This window comes from Musca domestica, unplaced genomic scaffold, assembly GCF_030504385.1.
Source record: "Musca domestica strain aabys unplaced genomic scaffold, Musca_domestica.polishedcontigs.V.1.1 27, whole genome shotgun sequence".
In the NCBI taxonomy this organism is placed as follows: Eukaryota; Metazoa; Arthropoda; class Insecta; order Diptera; family Muscidae; genus Musca; species Musca domestica.
This window is the reverse complement of record NW_026712286.1, coordinates 3,967,455-3,973,545: the sequence shown is the minus strand read 5'-3', so window position 1 is coordinate 3,973,545 and position 6,091 is coordinate 3,967,455.

Here is a 6,091-nt window from a genome sequence, read left to right as displayed (position 1 = left end):
AGAATATGGAGAAAGTCTAAAGAGAATTTTATCTAGAACACCAAGTCCTTACATATGTCCGTCAAATTGAATTCTAAGAGTCTGTTTAGACGAGCATGAGGCGGAGGCCCCTATTTTGAAGAATTGAAGGCCTGGTTGTCTATATAGACGAACTTGAGGCCAGGGATATCCCATTTTGACCGAGGATTTACTTTGTCGAGTTCAAGGAAACACTTAAATTAATAACCCTTTAATAGCTTTTCCAGAAGACGTACACAAATTGTCCTTCTGAAAAGAATAAAGATTCTTCCAGCGAAAGCTAAGTGTTTATGCATAGAAAACATACAGCCTTCTTCAGGAAGACCAAGGATCTTAACGAGAATGACTAAATGGTTCATGTAAGATAAATGATTTTTAAAAGAAAACGATTTTCACAAAGACGACAAATGGTCTACGTGAATGAAACCAAGGTCTTTCGTGAGGGAGACCATCGCAATTATGGCAATTTTGAGAAAAGGACTTATGATCTTCATGAATAAGATCGGATAATGAAAGCCAAAGGTCTTGTTGAAAAAGAAAAAGGATCCTATTTAAGGAGAAAAATGGTCTTCATAAGTCTACTTTGGGAAAAGCGAACGGTCGAACAAGTTTTTTCATTAGATGGTCCTATAACCTGCATGAGAAGCATTAAGGATCTTAATGCGAAAGGCCAAAAATCGTCATTAGAAGGTTAAGAATTTTCAATACAAGACCAAAGCTGTTTCCAAGATATACAAAATTCTTCATGAGAAAGACTTCCTGGGGGAGAACAGGGGTCTTCATAAGGAAAGACCGTCGGACCAACATATTTTTTCATTTGGTTGTCTTTTAAGAATTTTAAATCCAAGACCAAAAATGTTTGCGAGACCAAGACCAAAAATATTTTCTAATGGCCTTCGTGAGGAATTCCAAGGCCTTTGACAGAAGGATAAAATGTCAAAGTGAGGAGGTCCAAAGGTTTCGTGAGGAAAACCTACGAGATAAACATCAAGAGTCTTTGTAAGGAAAGACTAGGGATTTCATGAGTAAGTCCGAGGATGGTTCTGAGAAAGTCGGAGTGTATTCGTGAGGAAGATGCATGACTTTTTTCTAGAGTCTTCGTGAGGAAAACGAACGGCCTTCCGGAAAAAAGCAAGAGTTCTTGGGAAGAAGAAAAAGAAAATCTAGGAATCTTCATTGTAAAGTCCAAGATTCTTCAAAAGGAAGGCGCTGGTTTTCATGAAGAAGACCGAGAGTCTTCATAAGGAGTAAAAGAGGTCTTCAGAAGAAATATGAAATGTATATATATGAACAAGCTCGAGGGTATTTCCCAGAAAGGCACGGGGTTTCCATAAGCCTTCTTAAAGATGGGAAAGATGTAGGATCTTAATTTAGAAGACGTACAGTCTTTGGGAAAACCAACAGTCTTAAGGAGGAGATCTTGTGTTTCACGAGAAAGACCTATAGTATTCATGGCGAGTACCAATCGTCTTTTAGAGGTATATCAAGAGCATATATGGCCTGGGTCCTCCATAAGCCTTCTTAAAGATGTTGGATCTTTATACTGAAGAAGAAAATCCGAATGCCTTTGTGAGAAGTACCAGGAGTCTTCTTGAGAAACATTAAGGATTTTCTTGACGACCACAAGAAGGTCCTCGAGACTTCACAAGAAAGACGAATTGTATTCTTGAGAAAGGTTCAGAGAACTAGCAGCAGTCTTCCTGAGAAAGGGAATTCAGGCTGAACGACAGTGGGTCTTGGGAACTAAGGGTCTTGGTAGAAGGTAGGTTCCATTTTTGAAAACCAATAGATCAAAAGGAAGTTCCAAGGTCCTCAAGTGGTAGAGTAAGATGGAAAACCAACGGCACACAGGTCTGGAAGAATAACTATATTCTTGAAGAAAACTAAGGATAATCATTTCAATCACATCAAGAGAAATACTAAGGGCCTTCATGAGAAAGAGGTCCCTGGGGTTTTACAAGGAGGACGAAGGATGTTCATGAGAAAGACCCAGAGGCATATCAGGAGTCTTCTTGAGAAAGGGGAAAGATTGTGGGTTCTGAGAACCATGGGTCTAGGCAAACGTTGACAAACCAATAGATCAAAAGAAAGTTCAAGGGTCCTCAACTAGTAAGGATACTCAGGTTTGGATAAAACCAATTATATTCTTGAAGAAAACCATGGATATTCATTTGAAAAGCAAGATATTTTGTAAGAATATCAAAAGGTCTTCAATAAAAATATCAGGGGCCTTCAAGCTCACCATGTTCTCAATGAAGACCAAGGATATTCAGTAAAAATATCAGTTTTTATTATCAAAGAACAGAAAGTGCCTTATGAAGAGTTCAAGGGTCATCATGATGAGGACCAAGGGTCTCTGCCGGAAGAGCTAGAGTTTTATGGGAGAAGACTAAAATTTCGAATCCAAAACCAAATATCTTCATCTGAAAAAGCAAGGGTCTTTTAGGGGAAATGCCAGGATTTTCAAGGAAAAGGTTTCATACCCGTATGTAAGACGAATTATACATATTATTAATTAGTTTTAAAGCTACTATTTCCCACCGAATTTTCCCCTACTTTACTTTAAATCTAACATTGATTCCATTAACAAAAAAGCTCCTGAAAATATTTTTGATATAACTTTTCTTTTTATAATAGAAAAAATCCCCTAAAACTAATGGCGCCCAACTGCATGTTTATGTTAAAGAAATCTCCCTCGCGAGTTTGTTTTCTGTTTTTTTCTGCCAACATTTTACAGCATATTTATTTTGAGGGATTTTTTTCACTTGCTTCTCCGTTGCTCCCTAATGACCCCAACTATACGTTTAACATAATTCGACACATTTTCAATAAGAAGAAGGGCCACAACCTAAATGAGCAAAAGTTGCCGTCAGGGGGGGGAAAACGTGATAATTAGTGGTAGTTGTTGAAGGAAAAACATTAGCGCGTGCATTACCTCAAAAACCAAACAAATGTTATGGTTTTTCTTTAATATAAAAGCGATGAAGGAAGGGGAGTGGGGGAGAGAGGAGGTGGGGAAGAGTGAGGGCAAAAGGTCTTCATGAATCGCTGGAAATTTGATGTGATATTGCTCTCGTAACGAAATGTAAGGGGGTAGACTACATTAAAAAATAACATGTAATTAAATCGACAGTCAGGAGCTACATGTGGAGGTTCATAAAAACACATACTTGAGTATGCGAGGGTGTTTGTTTTGATGTTTAACCCTTATAACACAGAAATTACAATCTCCTAAAAAATATGGAGACATTTTCAAATTTGCAAAATTCTTTGAAAATTAATTAATTACAAGCCTTGAATATTCCATTTTTACACTTGTAAAACACGACTATTTTAAGTTCTCCTTATATCTCTCACAACTTTGTCCTTTGTTCCCTAAACGTTGCTCCTAAAGAGAGCTAACCTTTTATTAACTGACTTCACGTGTGAATATTTCAGCTTGAAGGGTTAATTCCAGCAAGTGGTAGTAGCAGTAACAACTTTAATGATGTTAAATGCTTTTTGTTAGCAAATTATCCTCCGAAAAAAGAACCCTACCCACCACATCAGCTGCATGGAGGGTCGGTGGGGAGAAAAAACCACAAAATTTATCCATTCTAGAAAAACTAAAACATTCTCCGTTTACATTGTAAACACTGGGAAACAAAAACGAAAAATCGACACAAAAACGAAAACAACGAAACTTTTTAATAGAATTTTGTTAAACTATGAACGAATTAGTTTGATAATTTTTAACAGGTGATTAGAGAGATAATCGTAGCGTCGAAGGATGTAACGGTACATTATGTGGCAAACTAAGACAATTAACTAAAAGTGTTAATATTTTCGTAAAGTATTTAAAACAATTTCATTCGGGTTTCTGGGTAGAAATTTGCCAACAGCCAGCAGCAGAATGTTATGTTAACTGTTTTAAAGGTTTCACAAGCTGCGCCTAAATATAGGCAATAACATTTTGTTTAATCTTAATTGGTGAGAGAGAAATTTGTTGACGTTTTAAAACTGGGAAAAGTTGGGAAGTAATTAAAGTTTTGTTATATTTCCTAGGGCAATTAAAAATCAAGTTTGGGTATAAGCCTGTGTTTTGAAAGAAATTAAAAAGGCTATGAAAGGCCTGGCATTTTCTTATTTCGTATAGAAGACATGGAGCTCTTCTCTAACGTCTAGAAGACTTGAAAGTCTTCTCTTCTCTCAAGGTGAGATAAAAAAACTGCAACAAAATCAAACGCCATAATTTTTAAATTTTTTTACGTTTTATTGAATGAAAGCAAAAAATGTCGGAAATAGCACCAAGTTTTAGACTAAGTTTAGATTTGCTCGAATTGGTCACCCTTGGCACGAATTATGGCCTTCAAACGGCCAATGAAACTATCATACGCTTCCCAAATGCTGTTCTGGGTATTTTGGCTCATTCCCGGCAAAGCGCTTGCTTGAGGTGATCGACACTTTGGTATTTTTAGTGCCAACCATGCTTTCCAAAATCCTGCAGACATAATAGCCCAACGGATTGTGCGCTGGACATGGAGCGAGGAACCTCATTTTAAAACCATTCTTGGGTGGCGTGTGCTGAGTCCTGTTGAAATGTCCCAGGTCTGCGGCCAAAATGTTTGCGTGCCCAAGGCTTTAATACACCCACCGGAATATGTTCGCGATAATATTCGGCATTTATTCTGATTCCACGGTCGATTAAGCGACCATCGGCTGTTATGGCGGCCCACACCATGACAATGGCCGACGCTTGAGTTCTGGTGGCCAACCAAAGGTGCACATTTTCAGCTGACCTCTTTGGCAAGTAAACACGATTATTTTGTTTGTTTACAAACTGCCGGACAACGAATGTTTTCTCATCGGAGAAAACCAAATTCGGCAGTTCGGCCAAGCGAAGTAACCCTTTAGCTCTTTTGAGTCTATTTTCTTTCTGTGGCGGTTTGAGTTCTTGCACTTTTTGGAATTTGGAATTTCAATATTTGCCGAATGGAATATTGCGATATGTTCAGCTCACGAGCCATTTTTCGTCCACTGCGACTCGGGTTTCGATCACGTCGCTTCTTTACTTCTCGAACCATTTCTGCTGCTGTTGCTGTTTTCTTCCGTCCATTTCCTTGACGTCGGGCTACGACGTCATCTCATATAGAAGACCTGGAGGTCTTGTAGCTCGTATAGAAGACCTGGAGGTCTTGTAGCTCATATAGAAGATCTGTAGGTCTTCTAGCTCGTATATAAGACCTGGAGGTCTTCTAGCTCGTATATAAGACCTGGAGGTCTTCTCTCTCGAATAGAAGACCGGGAGGTCTTCTATTTCGTATAGATGACATGGAGGTCTTCTATTTCGTATAGATGACATGGAGGTCTTCTAGTCCGTATAGAAGACCTGGAGGTCTTCTATTTTGTATAGACGACCTGGAGGTCTTCTATTTCGTATAGAAGACCTGTTTGTCTTCTATTTCATATAGAAGACCTGGAGGTCTTCTATTTCATACAGAAGACCTGGAGGTCTTCTATTTCGTATAGAAGACCTAGAGGTCTTCTATCTTGTAAAGAAGACCTTGAGGTCTCCCATCTCGTATAGAAGACCTGGAGGTCTTCTAGCTCTTATAGAAGACCTGGAGGTCTTTCAGCTCGTATGAAAAAACTGGAAATCTTCTCTCTCGTATAGAAGACCCAGAGGTCTTTCTATCGTATAGAAGACCTGGAGGCCTCCAGGTCTTATCTTTCACCTTCTCTTCTCTTTCACCTAGAAGACCTTTAAGTCTTCTATCCCGTCTAGGAAACGTGGAGGTCCTCTATCTCGTCTACAAGAATTCAAGGTCTTTTCTTCGCCTGGAACACCTGAATGTTTTCTCAGACGCCTAGAAGGCGTAGAGATATTATCTGTCGTCTATAAGATCTGAAGCATCTTATTTTTAAGCCTCTTTATCCTGTATAGTGTTGTTAGGCCATTGTAAACTAAATCAATTGTCTTCTTTTTCAAAACCTGTAAAAATTATTACCCGAACAATAACAATTTGTTCCAATAATCTTCTCAGGTTGTCAAATTTATTGCTATCTCGACGATAAACACTTTACAACTTTTCTC